The 16,499-nt window shown below is 29.4% G+C and overlaps 1 pseudogene; it reads left to right on the top strand.

Moving 5' to 3' along the window:
* Positions 1-533: 533 nt before the first annotated feature.
* LOC131057864 (beta-glucosidase 18-like) lies at positions 534-2,899 on the top strand (annotated as a pseudogene).
* The last annotated feature ends 13,600 nt before the right edge of the window (positions 2,900-16,499 follow it).

Genomic DNA, 16,499 nt, shown 5'->3' with positions numbered 1-16,499 from the left:
TAGAATTAGAGAAATTGAGAACCACATTAACAGAACACAATAATGGTGGCTACAGTCTTAGGAGAAGTGGAGATCGATAGAAGGAGTTTCCCACCTGGATTTATCTTTGGAACAGCCTCTTCCTCCTATCAGGTTTTCTTTTCCTTCACTCAAGTTGTTGATTAATACAATTTTTAAATTATCAAGTTAACCTCGCTTTTTTAGGTGGAAGGTGCGTATCTAGAAAACGGAAAGGGTCTCAACAATTGGGATGTTTTTACACACACTCGTCCAGGTTTGTTCGGATATAAGTTTATCAGTTTCATGGTTAGATTCTTCCTTAATTATTTTTGATGGTTTGAAATTATAATGATGGGTACGATTTATGGCATAGGAAGTATTGCTGACGGAAGTAATGGAGATGTAGCTGATGACCAGTACCATCGTTACAAGGTACTCGTCATACTATTATCCAAGTGATCTTTCCTGTCTTTGAATATCATAGCTTTTTAATTAATGAAAACGGTTGTACAATATAGGGAGATATTGATTTGATGAATTCCCTTGGGGTAGACTCCTATCGCTTCTCCATATCATGGTCTCGAATTCTTCCAGGTATATTGATAGCCATGTCCTTACAATAACTTCATCTAGAGCGCTTCATGTTATTCATTTATATTTGATAATTGTGATAAAGCTGGAAGAGGAGCTGTCAACGTGAAGGGAATTAAGTTTTACAATAACCTCATCGACACTCTGCTGTCAAAGGGTATGTTTCTGTGTTCATGCTTTATTCATAAATGTTTCTGATGTTGAGATTTTTTATGGAGCAGTAAGAGTTTTTATCTGCTTGCTTGCCCTTCTACTATCGGATTAATTTTGTTTGTGACCAAAAGTTTCTAACACCCAGATTCAAGTGGGGCTATTTTCTCAAACGAATTTCACTATATTTATGATTGTTGCAGGAATAAAACCATTCGTGACGCTGAATCATTATGATCTTCCACAGCATTTAGAGGATTCATATGGGGGCTGGTTGAGTCCCCACGTAATGTAAGTTGTAACATATTATGTTTCTTGACTTTCTGTAACAGCTAATTTTGTATTTGTGAGCTATATCATATTTTAATATGAGAACATTGCAGCAAGGACTTCGAAGCATTTGCAGACATTTGCTTTGCAGCATTCGGAGACAGAGTGAAATACTGGGCAACATTCAATGAGCCCAATATATTTGTTCAGACCGGTTACCTTACAGGAACTTTTCCCCCATCTCGGTGTTCTTGGCCTTTTGGGAATTGTACCGATGGCAATTCAAAAACTGAACCCTACATTGCTGCTCATAATGTTATATTATCACATGCAGCAGCGGTTGATGTCTATAAAACAAAATATCAAGTAAGAAATCAAATTTGTTTAGAGGGTGTTCGATGCACTGTTCGTACTAGAACTTCTGATGTATATTTATACAATTTGAATGTGAACAATAATTGAAAATCACGTAAATTTGCAGAGCAAACAGGGAGGATCTATTGGTATAGTAATCTCCTCTACATGGTATGAGCCTCTGAGGAGTATACCAGATGACAAAGCTGCCGTCGAGAGATTGTTGGCATTCGACACTGCCTGGTACGACAAGGGTCCTCCTTAAACTTCAACAATCTTTACATTCGACTACTTTGTATAAACATACCTGATTTTAATAAACTATAATGACATGGATCACTGTCTGTTATTGATTGGTTGTGCAGGTTTCTGGACCCGATTGTTTTTTGGGGATTATCCTCCTGAAATGCGCCAAATGGTTGGGCGGCGACTGCCTACTTTCCCCAGAGAAATGTCAGAGAAAGTAAAGGGTTCATATGATTTTATCGGCATTAACCATTACACAACGTTGTATGCCAAGGACTGCCTCTTCTCGCTTTATTTGAAAATACAGTACTATCCAGATGCCTTAGTCTATAGAACTGGTAAGGCAACTACGTTAAGAATAGAGCTTAATTTTACTAGAAAACTTTTGTTGACGAAGATTCTTATTCAACATGAACGTGCTTGCAGGTGAGAGAGACGGAGTTCCAATAGGCGAGCCGGTATGTATTGTTTTCAACTTTTATCTTTATTTAATTTTCATGTACAATGATTATCAGTCTGAGATTGAATGGCATTGCAGACAGGCATGGAGGGATCTTTTGTTGTGCCATATGGCATGGAAAAAATTGTGATGTACGTGAAACAAAGATACAACAATCCTATAATTATCATCACAGAAAATGGTGAGTGTATGGATTTAATTGTTCAGTTAACTCCAATAATCGATACCCATTTGTTGTAATGACGGTGGAAGTGCACGCAGGTTATGGTCAGCAAGATCATCCGTCAGCCCCAGTGGCAGATGCTTTGAATGATGATCGAAGAATCAACCAAATGGAAAGCTATCTGACCTATTTGGCAGCCGCAATACGGTGTGTATAATACGCTCTCAAAACAGTTTGTGTTGAACTCTGGACAATACTTTTTTTATATATATTTTCTCAAATGAAGGGGTTGTTTCTTGTTGTTTGCAGGAAAGGAGCAGACGTGAGAGGTTACTATGTGTGGTCGATTCTGGACAACTTCGAATGGTTATACGGCTACACTAAACGCTTTGGGCTTTACTATGTTGATTACGCCACTCAGAAACGAATTCCAAAGCTATCCGCCAAGTGATATAAGAATTTCCTGAACAATAATCATGGATCGCACAACATTCCACAAGTCAAGGGGCGAACCAACAAAATGAAGCAACTCTTCTCTGGTGATCAAGCAGAAGCCATATAAAATGAAAAATATCACTATCTATACACACTTTGGTAATCCTACCGTGGTATATAAAGTTTATATACACATTTTTATCAAGCTCAAATATTATAAGCAACTCATTATTAGCATCCAATATTATTATGTAATTGAAATAATTTAGTCATTTATATCTATTTATTAAGTGTAAAAATTTCAATTCCAATGAAGGACAGATTATAAATCAATATATAGTAAAATGACATATCATTATTTTTCAACTATAGTCCATCCTTACACATCTTCACCTTATAGGGTAATGGGGGCCACATTTTCTAAATGAGTTTCCACTTGTAAAAATGGGCTTTATTTTTTATTTTGTCTTTTATTTCAATAAGTATTTAAATTTAATGATAGTAGACAATGATGTTTATTTAATTTATTAAATTATTGATCAGTTTATTGTTCGAAAGGGAAATAAATAAATTATATTTTTATATTTAATATAGAATTAAATAAATAGATTAAATTAAATTTAATAACTTAATTATTTAAGTTTTTTGTAAATTTTTAAAAAAATTTATACTTGATCACATTTGATTTTTTTTATTAATTAAATAAGATTGCTTATTTAATTAATCTTTTTGAAATGGTAATTTTTCCCCTATGATTAATTAAGTATTAGGTATTAGTAGCAGGTTAAAAAAATCAAATATTAAGTTAAACCTAATGTAATTAACCTTTTACCTAAGATAAATAGTTTAATTTACTATTATTTTGAAGTGCTAACACAATATTTTAATAGTTTGAAAAGTAATTATTCAAAGCAATGATAAACTAATTACTCTTAAATTTGTATTATTTTATATGGAATGAACATTCAAAACATTTATACAACAATTATAATTAAAGATGATTTTTTATCAACCTGAATGTACATCAATAATCAATAATAAAACATTAGGGCAATGACTATATGAAATTGATTAATACATATCTGTAAATCATGGAGAGTAGGGCAATGACTATATGAAATTGATTAAGACATATCTGTAAATCATGGAGAGGTTGCTTTCCTGCACGCAGAGGATTAGTTATAGGTATAGGGTTTCCAGGCAAAGGAGCACTCCAGGAGGACATGGTTCTTACACAGAACCCCACATGCCTTCACGACAGGAAATAAACACAGTTCTTACAAAGAATCCCACATGCCTTCGCGGTATAAAATAAACACGGTTCTTACACATAACCCCACATGCCTTCACAGCATGAAATAAACATAGCCCTGGCCAAGACACTCTTGGATGTACGATGTACCCTGAGTTGGACACATGGTGTATGCCCCTTCTCCAATGCCCAATGCCCACCCACCAGACCTTAACTATCCCCTCTCTTGTGCTTCCTTTAATTTATCCTTCTCTTGTCTTCTTCTCCAATGTGTCCCTTCTCTATTAACTCATAGCTTTATATAATGTGACAAGGGTGTTTACCAAAAATCACACCCTTTCATTATAATAATATTTTTTAATTGCTTTGATTTATATATTCTTTAATTAAAAATTCTTTCATGGGAAAAAGTCCCATAACATTTCCCCCCTGTAATTTAGCTATTGTCCTCAATAGCAGGATATGCATCTACATCACAACTTAAATAAGTACACATAATTAATAATTGAAGAAATAGATATTGGACATACTTGTTCTTCATAATTTTTATTTTTTATTTTTTTTTATTATTACTTCATCTATATATGTATTTTTTTTTTCCTTCCTTGAATTCATAGATATCCTTCTATTCTAGCTTAAATTAACAAGTAATTCTAAGGGATTCCATTTGCAAATAAAAAATTATGACAAGAATACATATATCTTACAAGTATATCCCAAATTTTCATTGTAAAAATTAATTATGCTTAATCTCATATATTTCAATGTCATCAACTTGTCTTATTATGTAATCCATTTTATTTAATATAGATATTTTAATACGTAAGTTCCACATTAAATTTAAAAGTATCTTCTATGTTGATGTAACATTTACTTAGTGAATGACATGCATATCCCATAGTATGTACCACTCCTCACTCTGTATACAACATATCTTTCAAGATGATATTAATGCATTCCGGACTACATGAGTATCATCTTCAGCTATAAAATAAAGTACAAGTTCATGGTTATTGGGTTGATCAAGTCCAATAACAAAGTACAATAGATGAATATAGTACTTAAAAACATATTACAAGAATCATAAAAGAAACAATAATAGGTTATGACTACCCACAAAATCCTTCATAGAAAATGGTTCTAACCTTTCTTTTTTTTAAGAAACTAAGGTATTTTAATTTTAATTTTAATTAAATGATACTAATCTATTCAAACATAAAAATTTAAAAGTTGCTTCTTCCCCTTAATGTTCAACATGTCCCCATGTTTTCTCTTATAATGTTTTAACTCGTTTAAATATCTTATTTTCTGGATGTCAAATTGATCTTGGGACCTATGGAATGTAGGCTCACAATGTAGCTTAAATACAATGTACATACCGATGAAATGAAGTTGCCTTCCTATTAGAAACTATGAATTATTTGATTTCTCTCTATTGTGATACAAACTAGTGTATAATATGACTAAAGTGAGATACATATTGATATTGGTAATGTTCATGACTCATTTATAAATATGTAACTAATATCACCATTTAGAGAAATAATGAATGATGGAAGAGGTTTGCACCCCTTTGAAATGATGCATTTATTCCTTTAGTGAATGAACCGCATATGATATACAATCGCTCAAATATTTGATTGTTAAACAATACCAACTTGAAGCTAAAGTCCATAGTTGTCTATGACATGTCATCTAAATCATAAAATTTTAGTTGTATATGATAGTGGCTATCAAGTTTCCAAAAGTTAAAGCACATAAAATCCTTTTAACAATTTATTGTAGGATTTTTTTACTTGAGACAATTTCAACAATATTTATTAAATGATGGTTCAACCCTCAGCCTTAATTATGATGTGCAAAGTCATGGCAAATATATATTAAATGTAAAGAAGTTTTAGAGATTTTCTAGTAAACTTGTACCATTTTTTATTTTTATTTTTTTTGACAAATCAGCTCAAATTCATCACTATATTTACTTTGGTTGGTTGATTTTATTATGGTTAAAAGAGACCTAGTTGTGCAGTTTGTAATAATGAGTCCAAGCCTCATGTTAGGAACTCAAACATATAATCAATAAAATAATTTCACAAAATTCTTTCCAATAGAATTTCGCAAATTTGAAACATCTAAATGGCAAAGCAAATTCATAAATCACATTTGTAGAATATCTATTATTAGAGGATGACATTAGGTGGCAATTAAATTTCATGAATTGAAAATCTGGATGATTTGAGTTGACTTAATTCAAATCATTGTTATTTAGTGTAATGGAATTAGTCCATCATGGTTATATATTTGTAGTAGCTTAATTGCTAATTTTAAATTCTTGGCTCACAAATATAATTATATTCATTTATTATGATATGCATTTTTACTCTTCTTGATTTGTTTTCCCAAATTAGTGTGAGGTACTTCAAGGTTTACGTGGATAGTGAGTTTACTTTTAGGTGAAAGATACATTAGATGGAGATTTAAAGCTTTCAATGTTGGGTAAATGAGTAAATAATTTTTTTGGGAAACATATTTATCATGATTTGAAACCTAATATTCCATTTACAACCCTATTATTCATGTAGATAATCGTTATAGTAGATTTGAGAAGAGACAAAAAATGACTGTTTTCCAGTTATAGAAAAGTGCATAGGGAAATAATTTATGGCAAAACTACAACAAGGCTTTAGAAAGAATGGATAATAGGTATCTATATTATTGTCATCAATGAAAAGCCAAAAATCTTAAAAATTATTGTATGAGAACACCTAATAGGTGTACATTGGAATACCAAAAATAATGACTCAACAACAACTAATTGCATTAGGGTACTAAGTATGTGGACCTCTTAAATTATCTTGCAGCCGGATAGATTTGAATTCAAAAGAATGATATTTATAGTAGATACTAGAGCACTATTTCAAGAAGATAGCAATATATGATCTTACCCATACTTGCGACACTAAAAACAAATGCAATTTGCCATAAACCTATAAATGACAACAACCATCAATGCATCTAATTAAAATTTAGATAGAAGATTATGAGTTGCCTTGGTGGCAGGGAAATGTATTGAAAAGTCCAGATTAATATTCTGTCACAATGATAACTATAATTTGATTGAGATGTTTTATCTATTAACTGTTTGAATTTATAATCTTTAACACCAATGTTGGAAGGGCTTAAGTACCGCTTTTAGTTTGAATGTTTTTTAATCTCAATCCTTTAGTTGTAATTTGTCGTGTTAAAGTTTTAAGTATAGTAGTAATCTCAGAGGTAAATTTTAATTGTAGCATGGGCCTAGAATCAATTTAATACTTTAATAAAGTTGTATATTATTTTATTTCTTAGCTATATGTGGATGGCAAGTAGTAAAGCTGAATTTGGGAAAAGATTTGGAGAGTTGGAAGCTGATTTCTTAAAGGCAAGTATATCATTTTTATTTTTCTTCTCTTTAAATTAATGTTGTTGTTGAGAAAATGAGAGTGGATTTGGATAGGATTTCTTCCAAACTAGGTAAAAATGGAAAAATAAGTGTACATGTCCAAATTGATAGCTTTTCTATTTAGGAAGGGCTTTTCTTCAAAAAGAATCGTATACTTGTTCTTTTGAAGCTACACTTTCAATGGATGCTAAAACATATTTTCATGTGCATGATATAATTTTTTGTATTTTAAAAGTAATTAATGGGAGTGTTGAGGAAACAAGAAGGTTTTTTTTGTTTTTTTTTTGCCAAAGTGATTTGACAGGCAAAACTAACGTATGTCATATTTTGCATCATATTTTTTATTATTTTATTTTTTGAAAGTAGTAAAAGTAGGTAAATTAAATTAATCTTAAAACATTTCAAGAAGATAGGATGAATTTATTTCATCTGAAATTTTAATGTATAATTTGTTTGAAATGTTTGGCTTATAACTGAACCCTAGTATTTATTTATTTTCATTGTTTTGGTTTGCATGACTATTGAATTAATTTATAAAGGGGCTTAAATATTTTGGTAAATAATTTATAGGGAATCTAATCATAAATAAAAATCTAAAGTAAAGAGAATTTACTATTTTATTGTCTTCATGATTTTTTTCTAATTTGTAATGCAACAGAGATAAATGTGTAGCAATAAAATTCAAATAAAATTGGATGATTTTGTGTAGGCTTTCTAGATTGATTTGGATCTGATACTAAATGAAATGGTAATTTTTCCCCTATGATTAATTAGGTATTAGGTATTAGTAGCGGGTTAAATAAATCAAATATCAAGTTAAAACTAATGTAATTAACCTTTTAGCTAAGATAAATAGTTAAATTTACTATTATTTTGAAGTGCTCACATAATTATAATTAAAGATGATTTTTTATCAACATGAATGTACATCAATAATCAATAATAAAACATTGAGATATTAATTTGCAACAATAAAACATTAGGGCAATGACTATATGAAATTGATTAATACATATCTGTAAATCATGGAGATTAGGGCAAAGCCTATATAAAATTGATTAATATATATATGTAAATCACGGAGAGGTTGCTTTCCTGCATGTAGAGGATTAGTTATAGGTATAGGGTTTCTAGGCAAGGGAGCACTCCAGGAGCACACGGTTCTTACACAGAACCCCACATACCTTCACGACATGGAATAAACACGGTTCTTACACAGAACCCCACATGCCTTCACGGTATGAAATAAACATGTTTCTTACATAGAACCCCACATGCCTTCATGACATTAAAAATAAACACAACCCTACCCAGGACACTCCCAGATGTACGTTGTACCCCGAGTTGGACACACACTGTATGCCCCTTCTCCAATGCCCAATACCCACCCACCAGACCTTAACTATCCCCTCTCTTGTGCTTCCTTTAATTTATCCTTCTCTTGTCTTCTTCTCCAATGTGCCCCTTCTCTATTAATTCATAGGTTTATATAATGTCACAAGGGTGTTTACCAAAAATCACACCCTTTCATTATAATAATGTTTTTTTAATTGCTTTGATTTATATATTCTTCAATTAAAAATTGTTTCACGGGAAAAAGTCCCATAACACTTTTCAATTTTTTTCTAATTATTAATTAAATAAATATAAATTATTTATTTAATTACTTTATTCTTTATCCCTATTACTAATTAAATTTTGAAAGCTATATTTTATCTAATTAAGTCTATTTTCTATATTTATATTGTTAATAAAAATAAATAAATAATTTATTTATTCATTTCTTTCTTTATCCACCTCAATTAATTCATCCCCTCATCTAAGTATCAATGAAAACCTCAATCCTCTATTCCAATCAACCCCTATCAAATTTAAACCAAATACAAATACCCTAATATCAACAATCCAATCTTAATCAAGTTTTCATAATATCTTAGCCAATCTTAAGTTAGTAATTTGAAGTCATATCAAAATCTAAATTTCTTATGAATTTTTCCTATCCTAAGTTATCCAAAAAGCTGAAATCAATTATTCTTTTAAAAATTTTCCAATTTTGAACTTATCAAATCAATCTCTAAAATTTAATATAACAATAGTATTAAAACTAAAATCTAAACTATCTAATCATCATCCATCACAATCCAAACCATAAGCGGGATTCTAATTTGTGTTAATAAGTTCCCTAATTAATCTTAAAATTTATTCTTTGATAATAATGTTATATTGATTGATGAAGAATAATAAAATCTTTATGATGATAATGAGTCTTTTGGATCAAGAAAAATTCCGTAATGAATATATAGATGAAATTGCACTAAGACAAATCCCACCACAAGACTTAATAGCCAATCTATCAACTATTAAGACCAAGAATCTCTAGCACAAGCTATTCTAGTAATTCTAAATGCATTTCCATTTTTCATCATCACCCTACCATTGCCAAAAAAAAATCGTCTTCAATTCAAGGCCTTCCTCACCCATCCATATTTGAAATCCCCATCACATGGGATTTTCTTGTCACCTCCACCTCCCATACCCATTCTTTGTCCTTCAAAAATTAAAAATATAAACACCAATTCATCAATATCATCTTAATGGAATTTCTTGAAGGACTATTTGCAAAGAATCATAAACTTAAAAAAAAATTGTACTATCTCATACTGTTGTTAACCCCATACCATTGAAATGTCTCATTAATCATCCAATTATATATATATATATATATATATATATATATATATATATATATATATATATATATATATATATATATATATATATATATATATATATATATATATATATATATATATATATACATATACATATATCTATATATATATATACATATACATATACATATATATATACATAAATATATCTATATATTTATATATATATGTATGTATATATATATATATACATATATAGATATATATATATATACATATATGTATATATATATATATATATGTATATACATATATATACATATATATATATATGTATATACATATATATACATATATATATATGTATATATATGTATATACATATATATATATATATACATATATGTATATATATATGTATATCTATATATGTATATATATATATGTATATATATATATGTATATATATATATATATATATATATATATATATATATATATATATATATATATATATATATATATATATATATAACCCATTAAATATGCCATCCTTTAAAACTAAAAAAATCTTTCTCCCATCTGTGTATACAACATGCTCACGCATACCTTCATACAAATAAATATCCAAGAATGCTTACTAATCCCCTCCATAATCCCCTTGCCTCTTAAGATCCCATAATCTCTATCACATCCACCATTGAACCACAATCCTATTGAACCTTAGTTCCTTCATTTGTATTTAATCTAATTTTCTCATCAGTGGGGAAAATATAACTAGCACCATTCCTTACCCATCTAATATTATATTCACACCCTGTTTCCAAAGTAATAAGTATCACTTCAATAATCAAATTTGTCAACGAATGCATTATCAAGGCAAATTGATAGACCTTTATACGAAAAGAACATTGGAATCTCTCAAACTCAAAGAAAATTCAATCTTTTAGGGCCTCAACTACATTTCTTATAAAAATTGTGTTGGTATAATGTCATAAATTGTATCCCTCTACAATTTTATACTCATTTTGGTGGATTTCCTTCATGCCCCTATTCATGTCTAATTGTGCTCAATCTATGGTCATTTCTAGAAGCTCACCACAATCTTAAGCTCTCTGACATTTTTCTCACCCCAAATAGCTAAAACTATGGTTCTTATCACCATAGACCTCCTTGACTATGGCACCTACCACCATGTTGTAGTCAAAATGGGCCCAAACTTGAATTAATAATGATCAAAAAAATAAGGAGTGGGAAAGTGCTCTCTGATGTCTGTGTTCTTCAAAATTAAAACCTAAAAAGGTGAAAGTTGTGTATATATACAATTCCCTCCCTCTTTTGAATATATAAATCTTTCAAGTTCACATTTGTGTTTCTCCAATAGAGCATTCAATCAAGCATATTCAAGGAAATTGAGGAGAAATTTAAAGTCAAACATTCAAGCATTTAAGCTCAACAATCGTGATCAAATTGTGTTCCTTCACAAATGAAGCATGTATTAACTCCTATCAAGCAACATCAAGCTTTGTGTGAGGCTTCAAAGCAAGGGGTTTCAAATCAAGGTATAATTTGACAATTCATTCATTTCCTTAAATTTTTCAATCCCTTCCCTATCAAGGGTATGCTCTCAGTCGTCCATTTTTGGTCTTGTGAGAATGGAAACACTTACCCAGAGTTTGACCTAGGCAAGCTCCTATACAAAACAACATTTTTCCCTTTTCTATGTGTAGGTTAAAGATTCAATAGAAAAAAGTTTTGGGATTGTGCAGATCATTCTTAAGATATAATGTTCTAGATTTTGAATAGGTGAAAACCCTAGGTCTATGTCAATTTACACATGTAATCAACACTTTTTGGCAAAATTCTGGAGGCAATGACCTACAAAGCATTCTAATCCAAAATTGAAATTCTTAGCTAATAGAAGTACATCCAAGTCTAGGGCTCCTAACAAAGCTGACTAAAATTTTCAAACTCATATTTTAGTGACAAATTCCTTTCTAAATTTCAGTTTTAGATGGTGCCTCTAAGGGCAACCCAAGTGTCTCAAGAGCAGGGGTAATTCTCAGACTACATGGTAGTGGGATATACAGAACCGCTTGCAAAGTTTTACCACATGCCTCAAATAATGAAGTGGAGTTTTCCACTCCTATCATGGGTCTCTATCTCGCTATTAAATATGGTGTCAAGAATTTATGTATTGACGGAGATACAATGGTGGTTATCAATGCTTTGTGCAAGTCTAATTCATCGGCATGGCATTTAAATTATCTCCTTCAACATGCCCTCCATTTGCTCACAAATTTTGATCAATTTGAAACATCTCTCTGTTTTAGAGAGGCCTATACGATGGAAGATTCTCTTGCTGATCTTTCTATCACAAACAAGAACAATTACGGTGAATTTGGACTCCTTCCCTAATTAAAGATAATTCTATTGTTTTCTTGATAGAATGACTTTTTGGCCCCTTTTTTGGTTTGTGCTCTGTGTTGGGTTGCATCTTATACTTTAGTATGTTTGTACCAAATGATCTTTTAGTCTTTGCCACATTTTGATCACATTTCTAAATCCCCAAGCCGCTTGCCTTTTTAGTCTTTTCAGGGGTACTTTCTCTGAGATCACTGTCATTACCTTTGCTCCTTTTTATGTCTTCACATGCCTCGACATGCTTCACTTCTAGCCTATCCTTGCTTCCTTATCGTCACCTTTGGCTCACGACAGAACTCATAAAGCAAATTGGAACCCATTTGTGAAAAAACTAAAATTTGAAGCCTTATTTGAGAGCTAATAAACTTAGATGTGGAAATTACTTGAACTTTTTTTTCAATTTAAGTATAATGGTTTGTTTGACTTTTTTAATACCATGCATAATTTGATGTAATGAAATGATACATTGGGAATGTTTATAAGTGCAAACTTTTGGTAAAATTTGACTACTATTATCATGTTAAATAATGTGAAGATATATAGAAGATTGTCTCGTATCATAGACTATAATGATAAAAAAGTTGTAACATATACTTGATCAATAAATGTAGATATAGATTAAATAATTTTAATTACATTGCTAAATGGTGCTTATAATAATTTTAGTTTCATAAAAATATATGAAGTATGTCAAGCGATAAGAATGATAGATAAGATAATGACTGTAACCAAGAATTAGTTTTCATTACAAATAGTTATACGAATACGTAGATGTATTCACCACCGTCAAAATTAAAATTTAAAAAAATTCAAAATAATTTGGAGAGTTCAACATAACCATAATAGGAAGAATGCAACGGCAGGCATAGAGAATACAGTTAAAGTCGTCACACCTTATCCTTAAGACATATTGTGAAAATTTGAAATTAAAATTGTTACAAGAAAATTCATTCAGCTTTAATGAGGAAGAAAATTCATTCAGATTTCGACAAGAAAGTTACGTGTCTACCGAGAAGATTTGCAGTTGCAGAACACCGTGCATCCGTTCATTGCCTGCATTTTACGGTGACGATGATCTTTAGCCTAAAACTACAACACTTTGATTACCATATATATTTAGTATATCATCAATATTTTGATCACAATTTATTGGTTCTTTACAGCACGTGTAGTTATTTTATTTCAAAGACGGCATCAATAAATATAAAGGGAAAACTATTTCAAATTATTTAAAATTAAGTGTAGTGATATTTTAAACAATTGTATATATCTAGTTATATTAAAAGGATAGAGGTGTAATTAAGGTCAAATGGATATCATATGTTATGGAAAAGAGATATGTAGGGAATCTTCTAAATAAAATAATGGTAGATAATTTGTTTATGGTTGAAAAACAAAGAATAAAATAAAGATAAGCAGCGAATTCATTGAGAGGATTGGATGCATTGGAAGTCTTCAAATGAAACAACATTTTGGTTGGTGTAGTTAATAAGGGTAATAAGATTTGAAAGGCTAATATTTTCTTTGGAGAAGATAGAGGGTAATGATCCAAAAGACTTCTTTTGATATATATACATATACATACACACACACACATATATATATTTAATATTGGTTTATACATTTATTTTTATGAAAATAAATTATTTTGATTCTATTTATCCAATTAATAAAGATAAATAATACCAACAATTAGAGAATGGGGTAAACCTTTAATAGAAAGAAAAAAAAAGCATTCAACATTTATTTATAACCATCATATAAATGCAGTATGATTTTTTTTTTGAATAAATAAATATGAACTTTAAGATACCATTCCAATACATCAATTGAAACAACAATGAAATATATGAACTTGAGTTGAGATATTTACCACACTCCAAAGAAATAAATGCTTTTAAAATACTAACACACTCCAACAAGAGAATGATGACCAAAAAATTAATTTAATTACAAAGACTAACAATGAATTTCAAAATATAAGAATTGATATTTACAAACACACAAACTCGTGAATCTTCTTTCAAATGCACATAAAAAATATTTCTTTATCATGATTCTGAAATAAAAATGTGTATTAAGTTTGGAAAAATTGAAATCCATTGCAATATATCTCATTTACATATTTAAAGACTCTCGAATGTAACCATCAACCATATCAATAAAATAATTTATTTTAAAACACTTTAAGTTTAACAAAATAAAACATTTTAAAAGATAGAGTTAATTAGTGAGGTGAGAAATGAAATTTTTTAATATATTAAAATATGATAGTTTGGTTTATTAGAATAAATAATTAAAATATTATTTAATTTATATAAACGGATAATGAGAAAATAGTAATAATTAATTGATAAGTGGCAAATATGATTAATAAACAATTAATGGTAATTTAACTCGATTTATAATTAATGGATGATATTATGATAATTAATAGATGATAGATTTATGGTTGATATTTAGAGGAATAATTTAATATTTACAATGAGTACACATTTCAAATAAGTAGGATTTTATGTTCAAGATCTCATTCCTAAATGAGTAGTCATTTTCAATGAAATGGGTCCTTGTTCCATTCAATATTTTTTCTCTCTAACATCAATACGCTTCCATAAAAAGTGGACTCAATATCTTGCTTTGAACTTCAACTAAATAGGTATCTAACATATTGACTTACATTTACTATCTTTAGATACTTGTTAAGGTGTTTTCTTTATCTAGATACGCATATATGCTTACAAAATTATTGTAAAATGATATATCAATAATTGAAAATAAACCAATATCAACTTAATTTGGCTAAAAGTATATATTTTGAAGAGGCAATACTTTAATTTTAGAAAATTATAAGATGTAAGTTTGATTTCACTTAATCTATTTTTTAGAAAACAACAATACTTTTCATCAAACCTTGTATATAAGTAAAGAAGTGATGGGTATATACGACATGTATTTCCATGAAATTTTTATATAGATAAAAAAATATTTATAATTTTTTGATGAATAATTGTGTTAGATTCTATTAAAATTTAAATAAACATATTCAAAAAAAGGGTGGGTGGGCATGAGGCCACAGCCCAAAGTTCAAATGGGCAGAGCCCGGAAAGCTAACAAGTTCCAGTTTACCTCAAACATTAGTGGGATGTAGAGTGATGTTGGGATGAAATTTTATAAATAAAACTTCTTATAAACTTTTAAAAATAATTTTTCATCCATTCTTTTGTGCTCAAAAGAATATGAAATTCAATTTTTTGAAACCTATAGAAACTGAATCTTAAAGTGTGAGAGCATTTAGATTTAAAAAAATGATATATGGTTTGAAAGTTATGATTATCATTCAAAAATATATTTGTTAGAAATTAAAAAATAGTTCATTGGAAAATATATAATGATTACATATTGACTTTGTAATGAGGAATTAGAATGTTGAGAATTTTCTATATAAACTATTTCAATTTAGTTTCAAGCGTAAATTTTGTAGTAAGTTTAAAGATAACACTAAGCATGTAATTTTGATTTCTTTTTTAACTTTGGGACTTCCATTTGCCTAAATTCAATAAGTTCTCAAGGCATTTTCAAAGGAATCTAAGTCCGAGTTAAAAGTGTAAGCACTTATCCATCATACAATTTATTTTCCATTGTCATCATGTGTCTCATTATGTAATGTACTCACTTAGGTTCAACTATCAACTACCATTCTTTATGACTTTGTTTCACTACCTTTATGATTATGATTCACTACCTTTATGACTATGATTCATGATACTGATCTCTTTAATTAAATAATATTTATTTGACTTTAATTATATTTATATCCTTTAAATACATTTTTAGACTTTTTTAATATCATTCTTATAACTTAAGATGGTCTGATTAGTCTTTAGTCATGCACTAAATAGGTAAATACACCTATTGTAAACAACCAATCCATTATGGTCAAAATATTTATACTTTAGGGTGAATCTATCTATCGCAGATACCAAACACATTATGGGCAAGATATTACTACTTTTAAAGGTAAAGGCTACCCTCAACGTAAAGTG

The sequence above is a fragment of the Cryptomeria japonica genome, chromosome 6, assembly GCF_030272615.1.
Source record: "Cryptomeria japonica chromosome 6, Sugi_1.0, whole genome shotgun sequence".
NCBI classification, from domain to species: Eukaryota; Viridiplantae; Streptophyta; class Pinopsida; order Cupressales; family Cupressaceae; genus Cryptomeria; species Cryptomeria japonica.
The sequence above is the reverse complement of the archived record's forward strand: the minus strand, read 5'-3'. Positions and strand labels throughout refer to the sequence as shown.